The sequence below is a fragment of the Oncorhynchus mykiss genome, chromosome 7 (assembly GCF_013265735.2).
Source record: "Oncorhynchus mykiss isolate Arlee chromosome 7, USDA_OmykA_1.1, whole genome shotgun sequence".
NCBI classification, from domain to species: domain Eukaryota; kingdom Metazoa; phylum Chordata; class Actinopteri; order Salmoniformes; family Salmonidae; genus Oncorhynchus; species Oncorhynchus mykiss.
In genome coordinates, this window is record NC_048571.1 from 24,994,958 (window position 1) to 25,007,897 (window position 12,940).

The following is a 12,940-nucleotide window of genomic DNA, read 5'->3' on the forward strand; positions in this document are numbered from 1 at the left end:
ATTGACAGTATGGCCAATGTTGAATGTTTATATTTTTAAGCTTAGAAAGAGACCCTTAAACTCAGACTTAGATCACACACCCACTCCACTGAATAGCAGGCTGGTGATTGCTTTGCAACGCTTGCAGTTAGTCTCTGATTCCTTCCAAACCACTCATTGTTGAATTTCACCACAGAAAGCACTGAGCTAGGCTGAAAAACCTGTATTTTGGAGCAGACTTTCATTGTTTGCAAACTGATATGTGGCACGTATTAACGCTAAAATAACATGCAAAACAGGTAACACCTGACCTAAATGACGAGTCGCCACTGAATGTAACCTCAGTCTGATTATGTATCAGTTACAGTGCCTTGCAAAAGTATTCATCCCCCTTGGCAATTTTCCTATTTTGTTGCATTACAACCTGTAATTTAAATATATTTTTATTTGTATTTCATATAATAGATATACACAAAATAGTCCAAATTGGTGAAGTGAAAAAATCATCCAGCAGGACAATGACCCTAAGCATACTGCTAAAGCAACCCTCGGGTGGTTTAAGGGGAAACATTTAAATGTCTCTGAAGGGCCTAGTCAAAGCCCAGACCTCAATCCAACTGAGAATCTGTGGTGTGACTTAAAGATTGCTGTACACCAGCAGAACCCATCCAACTTGAAGGAGCTGGAGCAGTTTTGCCTTGAAGGATGGGCAGAAATCCCAGTGGCTAGATGTGCCAAGCTTATAGAGACATACCCCAAGAGACTTGCAGCTGTAATTGCTGCAAAAGGTGGTTCTACAAAGTATTGACTTTGGGGAAGTGAATAGCTATTTCTTGTTTGTTTCACAAAAAAAAATATTTTGCATCTTCAAAGTGGTAAGCATGTTGTGTAAATCAAATGATACAAACCCTCCAAAAATCTATTTTAATTCCAGGTTGTAAGGCAACTAAATAGGATACATGCCATGGGGGGTGAATACTTTCGCAAGCCACCCTCCAGTATGTGTTACATGATATTTAGAGTTATCCATAGTTGTAAATGACAATAATTCCCTGGATGTTATACAGTATATATAGGCAATCTCGTGATGAAAAGGAAAATGGTCACAGTCATGTCTGCGTCCCAAATGGCACCCAATTCCCTACATAGTGCACTACTTTTGATCAGGGCTCATAGGGCTCTGGTGAAAAATAATGCACAATATAGGGACCATGTCCACCGCACAAAAGGAAGATCATAGTAGGCCTTTCATTTGATTTTCTGAATTGACCCAATTTCGTTACCATTACAATCACCTCTGATACAGTCAATCAACCTCCCGACTGGCATAGAATGAGTAGATAATAAGAACATGACTAGAAGAGTAATAGATGATATTTCTATGCTGAGGAGCATGATTTACTCAGATTTCACGGAGCACAGAGTACAAACCATGTCAAATTATGATGAGCCTTCTACATGAGTTGTTCAGTGAATGTGTCTGAGGCTCTGAGCCATGAATGATTATTGCATTGAGGGGGAATATGCAGCAGAGATGGTTAGTGCATTGAGGGGGAATATGCAGCAGAGATGGTCAGTGGCCATAGTAGTATTAACATTCCAATGGGACCCAGTTTACCACAGGTTAACCTGCTGCTAGCTACCAGTGGATAGGTGCTCTCCTTTACACTTAGTTTGGATTAGATTGAACTTTGGCAACACTTTACTTAAAGCCTTTAATGCATTGTGATGCAGTTATAATGCAATGTAAGACTTGTCATAAAGAGCATGTATGACTCACTAATAATGTCTTATCATAATCATCTTATAATGATCCTGACTAAATGCTGTCCATTTTGAGGTAGGTGCACAAGGTCTACTACACCTGCAGGCTTTATTTGGTGCCTCTTCAGATTTCAATGGCAAGTACAAGACATTCTCCTCTCAAAGTTGAGAGGGGCCTCTTCATAGAAGTGCGTCTTTAAATCAAGAGGGGCAAAGAAATTAATAAATCCCCTGATACAATAATTCTGAGCTTTGAGGGGGGCTTATCTGTAATTTATACTTCCTTTGAAGATGGAGCGCCTTCATAATGCGGCCCACAGTCTAACAATTAGAATATCAGTGTGATATGGATGGGTTGAGTTGCCAATGCCTAGGACTGGTGTATTAGGGGAATGTTTTTAATTAACCACCATCGAAATCAAAAATTTAAAGCAAATATAAAATACTTTTGTAATAAAAAAGTTTGAATATCAATGTGTCACTTGCTATGGATTAGATAAGTGAGTACGCCTGGAATGTTGCTGTATTTTGGCAGGAAAATATCAAAGTAGGATTGGTGTGCCATTTCACATCCTGTTATGTTCTAATTCATGTCCTCATAATATTGGCATATAAAACTGTGCTGTGGATGCCCTCTAGTGAGCCTCTTAGTCCAACAGTTTGGATTTCTTTCAAATCTATCAGCCAAAATATATTATTATATCTGAATCAAGCGACGCACCCAATGTGTGTCACACACAGTGTGTGTGACATAAGTGAATCACGATGACTGACTCTTACTTTCAGTATACAAAAGGCCACAGCAGATGGCAGCAATCACTAAGCTTGTCTTTAAAAAAAAAAATGTGTTCACCTTTTAAAGGGAGAATAGTGATTTTGTTGTCATATGACACTACGCAGCCTAGGGATTGGGCTGCTGTGTAGATTCGGCTACTTATAATGAACATATGAAAGTAAGAACTGAAAATAATATATAGTTTCAGTTATCATGGAATTATTGACCACATAAATAGTTCATGCATATCGTTTTCCCCTATTTGTGATATCTTTAGGCCCACAATTCCTTGTATGACGCATGCAATTGGTACATATGCGAAATATAAAATAACATGCTTCTAAATATGAATAAAACAGCACCAATGTAACGTGATACAATTTATGCTTATCCTTTTCTCATAAAGGTAAATGTTGCTCTCTTTTTTTTCGTTATTTCAAGGGGATACCAACATTCAGAGGATCCCTGAATAGCCTTCGCGTTAGGACAAGGTGCTGGAAGTGACAGAGCGAAAGAAAAGACTCCAGCGCTAGAGCGGAAAAACCGTAGCAAGCTACAGTAACTGGCCATTCATTCGGAATCCTGTAGCATCTGTTATCATATCAGCATAAAACAAAACCTGAGCCCCGAAGTCAACTCGGAGCACTCTACTATCCGAAAGGTAAGCTGTAATATGATTTCCACAACATAGCATTTTCATTGCAGAGACGCAGTATTCTCCCAATCGTACTACGAGCGACTTGTCACTGCGGTTAGAAGTGCTGCTCAATGACCGAAGGATGACCGAAAGCCAGACTCGTATAGCTAGCTAGCTATTTCAGTTGGTTCTCGTTTTCATGTCAGATATCTCTCGTTAATAACAGCTATTACGGTAATGTTATTGTTAGCTCCACGAGTAGCAAGCTAGCTAACGTTAGTTGGCTAACTGAGAAAGTACTGCATGTGACAGCTAGCGCGAACTAGTAAAGAATCGCGTACCGCAGCGGCCAAATGTTGCTAATAATCCATCTGACCTATCCAATATAATGGTTAGCTTGTCAGCGAGTCAGCTAACCTGGTAGTTTCAACCCGTTGAAATGCAAATGTACTGGCTTCCTTGCTATCCCTAAAAACACAGTGGCTAGTAATGAACGGGGCTACTTTCTTGCTTGCTAAAATTGTCTGTTGTCGATTATAACGAGTGCGCGGTCAGACGAGAGTAACTAGCTAGCCATGTTATAGCCTACCTCCCTACCGTTGACAGTTTTGCAGTAACATTAATTAGCAAACCAGCCAGTGCAGGTTTTGTTGTCAACAGATGTCTATTGTTTCATGATCACACAGAATCATAGCTCGGGTTGCATTGATTTAATACTACTACAAATAATAATAGCTAACATTCTTTTGAATTCGATCCTTGGCATGATATGATAGAAGTGACACTACTGGCTATGTCGCTTGAATTGCTGTTTGAAAGGTATCTAGCTGGCTAGAGGTGTTAGCCCCCCCAATCAAATAGAATGAGTATGGTTAATCTGTACGAATCTAAAATACATGGCTCCGTTTGACACTGCATGGTATTGCCTAGTCTCAAATTGTTATGTACAGCCTGTATCTTTTGATTGTCTTTTCACTAGATATATTTTGATAATTTGCAGACTTGTTTTTTTATATATATTTTTTACATAAAGCAATGTTACTACAATATAACTACACGTGAAAATGTATCAAATTAAAAGGTTTTGTGACCATGGTAATATATGTGCGGTGTCCTTTTGTGGATAAGTATGAAAAACACTTTCCCCACACTTTCCACTGTGAGAGAGCTCACTATATGTTCCTAACTTCCTATAGCTCAGTGATTGGGTTGCTCAATACTGCCTTGGCTGCAATCCTCTGAGTAGATCTGAAAGAGTGCTTCTCTTACAACCCAGGAGATTTATTCAAACACCCAGAAATCCCCTTGGAAACAGTCCAGTGTACTCTGTAATTACAACTGTAGTCCACATTCTCTACAGTATACTTACTCTAAGGAATTTGGCTCAGGTACAGGTAACGTTGTGGTTGGTGCCATGAAAACACAAAACATTCAGCTTTTGATGTTTAGTATCTTCTCTTGGAGGTTGGCTCTTTCTTATCCCCTTGGTAATGAAGAAGTGTGATTAAGATGGAGGACACACTGGCATTTGTAATTGAGGTGATCTTGGGTTTCTGTTCACCTCACTGCTTAGCTTATTATCCTGACCATCAAACGGCCATTGGGCCTGCAGTTAGCAGAGGTGAGCTGCTGGCGTCCTTGCCTTTATAAAGAACTCTTTCAAGCGTCTTTGCTGCAGCTCTTGGGGAGTATAAATCAGCTTGAAAGGAGCTTTGCTCCAGTGGCATGCCTTGCTGCTGGCAAGATAAATCGTTGGGACCGCATCATTGGGCATGGCTGGAGATGACAGAGGGATGGGACGGAGGTGGGCTTGTTGATGGTTTCGCCCAGAGCCACGGAAGATTAAGTCTCTCTCTGATTAAAGGGGTCCTACTCCTCACGGCCTGTACACACACACACCACTGCCTCCCTCTCTTTGTGCCACCCACTCGCTGTGCTTGGTCACTGTGTTCGGCTCAAACTGACTTAGGCTAAAACCGCAGTATAGCCTAATCCAACCTTCTGTTTAAATGGTTGGGCAGGTCCAAAGCTTCAGGTTTTTCTTAAAATGTCACATATCACTAGTGAATTCTGTTTGAGATGTAGGCTAATGTTCGCTTCGAGCATGTTTAGAGTTTTTTTTTGGAGGGATTGAAGATTGCCTCACCTAGGTGCTTTTTATTTATCCTTTATTTTACCAGGTAAGTTGACTGAGAACACAGTCTCATTTTCAGCAACGACCTGGGGAATAGTTACAGGGAAGATGAGGGGGATGAATGTGCCAATTATTAGGTGACCGTGATGGTTTGAGGGCCAGTTTGGGAATTTAGCAAGGACACCAGGGTTAACATGGGATCTTTAATGACCTCAGAGAGTCAGGACACCCGTTTAACATCCCATCCGAAAGACTGCACCCTACACAGGGCAGTGTCACTGCCCTGGGGCATATTTTTTTTTAGACCGGAGGAAAGAGTGCCTCCTACTGGCCCTCAACACCACTTCCAGCAGCATCTGGTCTCCCATCCAGGAACTGACCAGGACCAACCCTGCTTAGCTTCAGAAGCAAGCCAGCAGTGGTATGCAGGGTGGTATGCTGCTGGCATAGGTGCTTGTTTTTGTATCAAAGAGATGAGCTGTTTATGAATCCTTTTGAAGGGCAAGGTAGAGCTTGTAATTAAGCCTTTCATCACTTGATTAGGCTGTAGATTGAATCATATGATATGATCTCACTTTGTCAAGGCAGATGGAAAGGCTTGGGATAAATATACAGCAGTCAGCATTTTAACACTGGCTTGTATACCACACAATTTTCTATTAAAAGCAAATAGTTGCGTTGTTCAGCTTAGGCATGGAGGAACGCAAATAGGAGCTTTTAGCTCGGGACCGGATTCAGTGCCTGTAATAGCACTGTTTATACCATATACATAACCTAGTCATTCTATTTTCAGTCATTCTACCTGGTCTTTGTTTATACAACATTGCAGATACCGCTCTGTCATTTCCTGGTTGCAAAATTGTTAATTGTTAGCCCAAGCCTTAATTTCAGTTTCTGTAACAAAACAAGCAACTATAATGTAGAGCCCTCAAACTCAACTCTGGCCCTCGAAGCCAGTTCCACTGCTTTCTCCCATTGTTCGCCTCTAATCAGGGACTGATTTAGACCTGGCACACCAGCTGGGCGCAATTAATTATCAGTTAGAACAGAACCAGCAGTTCTGTAGATCCAGCAAATCTACCACTTAGACTTGCTTTCAATGACAAGTACAGATCTATAACTCACATTTCTATGTGAATTTGGTCAGGTTGCACAAAAAGTTTTATATATTGCAGTTTTAAGGAAGTCTACCTCCTGTGTTACAGGATGTGCTGCAGTACGGTTCAGTACTCAATAGGTTTTCATGACATTCTGCTCCAGTCAAATGATTAATGTCCTAGCACCCATACTGAGATCTAATGACACCCGGGATAAAGTGCTCTTCTGTTTCTGCTCTGGTGGATCTCGAACACAATCAGCAGACCAGGATATTAGCTGCTTTCTGAACCTCTGGGGATGAAGGGGGATGTATTGCTTTGATTTAGTTAAATGGTCACTTGTTGCTACGCTCGTCCTGCTTGGGTTATTCCTTACTACAGGGTTATTCCTTATTACAGATCATCTTTATATTTCACTAACCTATCTTTCCAACGGCTGTGTGTTGGTTAAACCGATAGGTCTAACGTTTTTGTCATCTGAAAGCCATAAGTCCACAAACAAACGTTCCTCTGGGAAACATAAACTCAGTCTCTATTGTAACTATCATCTTTTTACACAATGAATTCATGTTTCTGAGTATTGTTTTCTTCTTCACTGTTGTTCTTGAGATGAAACACTTGATTGGGAAAGCTTGACTGTGAAAGTGAGCACTTTACGGTACCTACTAGTCCTGACAGTTTTACTGCCGCTGGACCTGAACGGGTACTTGTGGGTTTGGGGTTAAGAGGATCACTGTCTAATACAACATCCCAATCAGTTTAACTGCTCGGCTCTCCATAGGCTTACAGGAGTGAGCAGCAGGCTCGGTCAAGAAACCAGAGACCAAGCGGGCCTCTGAAATGTGCCTGCCCTAGGAGAGCGGCCCGAGAGGAAACCGTGTTTGATTTACTGTGCGCGGCACTGCAGTCAACTGTCTCCTTTATTCAGAGGAGGTGGAGAGAACAGAAATGCTCTGTTGGTGCGCAATGCACAGTAAGGGGTTAACAACCCCACACAACTCTTTAACTCTGTGATGGTGTGTAGGGTTGGGGGCGTGGTTAACATTTGTCCTATTGTGATTATTTACCCATAAAATATTGTGATATACGATGCTATTCTTGGCAATTTCTCGCATGGAATAGCCTTCATTTCTCCGAACAAGAATGGACTGACGATTTTCAGAAGAAAGTTCTTTGTTTCTAGCCATTTTGAGCCTGTAATCGAAACCACAAATGCTGATGCTCCAGATACTCAACTAGTCTAAAGAAGGCCAGTGTTATTGCATCTTTAATCAGAACAACAGTTTTCAGCTGTGCTAACATAATTGCAAAAGGGTTTTCTAATGATCAATTAGCATTTTAAAATGATAAAGTTGGCTTAGCTAACACAACGTGCCATTAGAACACAGGAGTCATGGTTGCTGATAATGGGCCTCTGTACGCCTATGTAGATATTCCATTATAAATCTGCCGTTTTCAGCTACAATAGTCATTTACATCATGTAACTATGTCTACACAGTATTTCTGATCAATTTGATGTTATTTTAATGGACAAAAAAATTGCTTTTCTTTCAAAACAAGGACATTTCTAAGTGACTCCAAACTTTTGAAGTGTGTGTGCGTGCGTATGTCCCAGGCCCTGCCTGGCTGGTGGGGTGACCGTCACAGATTGGTCACGGTGCTGCGCCCGCCCGCATCACGTGTGTGTGTGGTGCCAACCGCTTGAGAGCAGAGACTGCAGGGAAATGATAGCTCAGCCGATGAAGGGGAGGGCAGGTGGGAACTGGAGCTTATTCAGTTTGGTACGATGATAAGCCTATCATTTTGCAGGTAGAAATGCAGGCCTAATGACTAGAGCTGACGCATAGGCCTGTGCCTTATTCTACATGACATATACTCATGTCTGGTCTACACCAGTGCATTTATATCTGTTCTACACCAGTGCATTTCTATCTGAATGATCAGTAACTGCACTCTTCTTCTGAGGAAGTGGTGATCTCTGTCTCTCACTTGCTCTCTCACTCAGCACCACCACTGTCATGTTAAGCTCAGCGTGGGTGTCGGGAACAGCCTGTTTTGATCGTCTCACTCATCACACTTAGTATTAAGTTACCCACCCCGTGCCATAGTGTTGCTGTTTTGTCTACAAAGGACACAATGCAGTTGCCTGGTTAAACCAGACCGGAGTTAAATACGCAGTGGTTTTTCTGGTTGCGTAGTCATTTGCTACAACACCCTGCTGAAACAAGAAGCAGCAAAGTTTCATCACTTTGTCAAAAGTTAATGTTACCACTGAAACGGACTCAACCGCATGTGTCATCTTTTTGAATGCCTGACCGTCCCGTCTTCAGTCAGCTGTTCGTTCCACAACACAAAAATCTAAGCTGGATAGTTTACCTCCTCTCGTCTCTCCTTATATTGTCAGTTAAATGTAAACCAGGCTTTCTTTTACTTTGCTGTTTGGGTAAAGTTTGTCGACTTGAATATGACGTGTGTGTATGTATGTGTGTGTGTGTGTGTGTGTGTGTATATATATATATATATATATACATACATACATACATACATACATACACACATGTCATATTCAAGTCGACAAACTTATGTGTGTGTATATATATATATATATATATATATATATATATACAGTGCCTTGCGAAAGTATTCGGCCCCCTTGAACTTTGCGACCTTTTGCCACATTTCAGGCTTCAAACATAAAGATATAAAACTGTATTTTTTTGTGAAGAATCAACAACAAGTGGGACACAATCATGAAGTGGAACAACATTTATTGGATATTTCAAACTTTTTTAACAAATCAAAAACGGAAAGTTAATACTTTGCAGCGCCACCTTTTGCTGCGATTACAGCTGTAAGTCGCTTGGGGTATGTCTCTATCAGTTTTGCACATCGAGAGACTGAAATTGTTTCCCATTCCTCCTTGCAAAACAGCTCGAGCTCAGTGAGGTTGGATAGAGAGCATTTGTGAACAGCAGTTTTCAGTTCTTTCCACAGATTCTCGATTGGATTCAGGTCTGGACTTTGACTTGGCCATTCTAACACCTGGATATGTTTATTTTTGAACCATTCCATTGTAGATTTTGCTTTATGTTTTGGATCATTGTCTTGTTGGAAGACAAATCTCCGTCCCAGTCTCAGGTCTTTTGCAGACTCCATCATTCTTCCAGAATGGTCCTGTATTTGGCTCCATCCATCTTCCCATCAATTTGAACCATCTTCCCTGTCCCTGCTGAAGAAAAGCAGGCCCAAACCATGATGCTGCCACCACCATGTTTGACAGTGGGTATGGTGTGTTCAGGGTGATGAGCTGTGTTGCTTTTACGCCAAACATAACGTTTTGCATTGTTGCCAAAAAGTTCAATTTTGGTTTCATCTGACCAGAGCACCTTCTTCCACATGTTTGGTGTGTCTCCCAGGTGGCTTGTGGCAAACTTTAAACAACACTTTTTATGGATATCTTTAAGAAATGGCTTTCTTCTTGCCACTCTTCCATAAAGGCCAGATTTGTACAATATACGACTGATTGTTGTCCTATGGACAGAGTCTCCCACCTCAGCTGTAGATCTCTGCAGTTCATCCAGAGTGATCATGGGCCTCTTGGCTGCATCTCTGATCAGTCTTCTCCTTGTATGAGCTGAAAGTTTAGAGGGACGGCCAGGTCTTGGTAGATTTGCAGTGGTCTGATACTCCTTCCATTTCAATATTATCGCTTGCACAGTGCTCCTTGGGATGTTTAAAGCTTGGGAAATCTTTTTGTATCCAAATCCGGCTTTAAACTTCTTCACAACAGTATCTCGGACCTGCCTGGTGTGTTCCTTGTTCTTCATGATGCTCTCTGCGCTTTTAACGGACCTCTGAGACTATCACAGTGCAGGTGCATTTATACGGAGACTTGATTACACACAGGTGGATTGTATTTATCATCATTAGTCATTTAGGTCAACATTGGATCATTCAGAGATCCTCACTGAACTTCTGGAGAGAGTTTGCTGCACTGAAAAGGGGCTGAATAATTTTGCACGCCCAATTTTTCAGTTTTTGATTTGTTAAGAAAGTTTGAAATATCCAATAAATGTCGTTCCACTTCATGATTGTGTCCCACTTGTTGTTGATTCTTCACAAAAAAATACAGTTTTATATCTTTATGTTTGAAGCCTGAAATGTGGCAAAAGGTCGCAAAGTTCAAGGGGGCCGAATACTTTCGCAAGGCACTAAATATATATACAACAGTGCGTTGTATTATATATATATATATATATATATATATAATTTTAAATACGGTTTGGACTGTTATTGTCATGAATGTCTTCATCCATAATCGTCAATTACACTGTCACATCCCTAGGCCTACATGATAACATCTTTTGTCCAAATTCCAAGTCCACAGATAAATCTGCGATATTATGTACATAGAATACACAAATATGTCTGCTCATTTGCGGTCATACATTATTTTTTTATTTATTCAATGAGTTACCTGAAGAGGACTGCTCATTGAACATCATTCAGACCTAGGTCACAACGTGAGAGATGGTAGGCATTGGTGGTTTGACAGTGCGTTGCTTGCCACAGCCAACATATTTGAATAAGTAAATAATCAAAAGTACACTTCTCCAAGCAAACAGCCCTGTCCTTATCACATTCTTAACGTTATCTGGCCAGCAAGGTAATTGGCTAGCTACCAGAGTTTTTTTTGTATCAAGGACAAGTGTTCACAAGTGAACACTTGTCCTTGATACAAAGATAACGCTGTTACTGTCTGGGCCTATTATGTTAGCTAGTGGACTTATTTGGTTAGTTATCCGCAATCTGCAAAAAGCAAGGCAGTTAGATATGTGCCGTCATTCAGGCCATGTGCTTGTATTCATGATGAGATAAGTAGCTAACGTTAGCTAGCTAGCTAAATTGGAACTTTGTGACTGAAACCTGTGCGGTTAGCATTTTCCTGCATAAATGTTTTTAGGCATTAGCACATTCCATTTGCAGTTGAAATGTATAGCCAATACATTTTGTATTGAGAAACAGTGTCATGTACATGTGGTTTCTGTAAGAAAATATTGCTGTAAGGAACAGCTAGCTGTGGATATCCTGTAAACCAGTGGTTCCCAACCTATTTCAGTTATTGTACCACCAATTGCATTTTACTCTGAAGTACCCCCTCGTGCATTTTACAAGTCGGACTATGGTCTCATGAGGCTTCTCAAGTACCCCATGTGGATAGGCCAAGTACCCCTGGTTGGGAACCACTGCTGTAAACCACAGATAAAATGTACATGTTTATATTCAGTTGAGAAATCATATTTTATAATATCTTTTAATCTTTTGGAGCACAATTTGTGTAGAAAAAGGTCTGTTTTTCATTCCATTTCTAAAAAAAAATATATTGGTAGATTTATCGATAATCGGTGACTTTTGCCACCCTAAAATCGGTATCGAACCCAAAAATCCCATATCGGTAGATCTCTAGCAGAATTGCATTCTTGTGTAAAGAAATCTTCATAATGACAATGCAAAATACATTGTGTTAAAAGCCAATCAGAGGTGTTTTTGGGCAGAGTGTTGGCCTATTATGCTGTGTGCCGTTCACACCAGTAAGGTATGGCCGTTTGTCTGGACTAGAGGTGGGAATTAATAATTGAAAGGAGGCCCTGCCGAGTGTGAAGAAGTAGCCTATTAAGATGCGCAGTCACACTCGTCTCCATGACAGCATGGCCATCGTCAGTTTCACGTCTCCATTACCTTAGACTGCTGCCTGGATGCTTCAAGGGCTGTGTAGAGGGACATACCGGTACCAACTTGAGGCTATAGTCCTACAGTTTTAAAGTGTTAGGGAATGTCATTCCTATGCCGTAGTTTTGGCTCAATCAACACCTGTACATGTTGGATTGGATTTTTTTTTAAGTCACCTGATTCTGATTCCCCCCCCCCCCAGTCTGATGTGGGCTATTTTGAGCTCCCATCACAAATCCTAAGGAAATGGACAAAGCTTTAGCAGCCTGCAATGCATGGCCATCTGTCTCAGTCTTCGAGAGGCACGGTGAGGGGCAAGGGTGTCAATATATTTATCAGTGGGAAGTAGCCTATGATGTTGAGGATTATCATGGCTTTTTGGGTGTTGTGATGTTAAAAGTATGTTTGATTTATTATGTTCCTTCAGACCTTTGTGTTGTATGATTGGGAGCACACAGACTACTACTAGCCTAGCTCTTTCTGATCAAACTAGGGTATTGACATAGCCCATAGGCTTGTTTATACGCCTACCTATGTGAGCACACAGTATTTTGTGATCTGACAACTGTATAAGCCTAAAAATAATCACAGCTGTTAGCAGCAGTTGGGATTCTCAGCCCTTCTAGAGATCAATTGAGTGTGTGTGGGTTCCAGCCATTTAAAACGACAATTCAGTCATTTGTATGTCACCCACTCCAACGGTGGTGGTTGTATTGCATATTGTGAAACCGAAGCTGGCTGTCAGCACGCAGGGTTTCATAGGCGCTGTTGGGTGCCAGAAGGCACCCTGCCAGCCAAATAAAGTTCCTGAGTTAGAAACCTG

The 12,940-nt window shown here is 41.1% G+C and overlaps 1 protein-coding gene across 1 annotated transcript in view; it reads left to right on the top strand.

Moving 5' to 3' along the window:
• Nucleotides 1-2,964: 2,964 nt before the first annotated feature.
• LOC110527561 (alpha-1,6-mannosylglycoprotein 6-beta-N-acetylglucosaminyltransferase A) overlaps nt 2,965-12,940 on the top strand; it is a 118,073-nt gene continuing 108,097 nt past the window's right edge. Inside the window, exon 1 of the mRNA XM_021608927.2 lies at nt 2,965-3,179. The gene's annotated coding sequence lies outside the window, so the exon portion shown is untranslated. The remainder of the gene's footprint in view (nt 3,180-12,940) is intronic.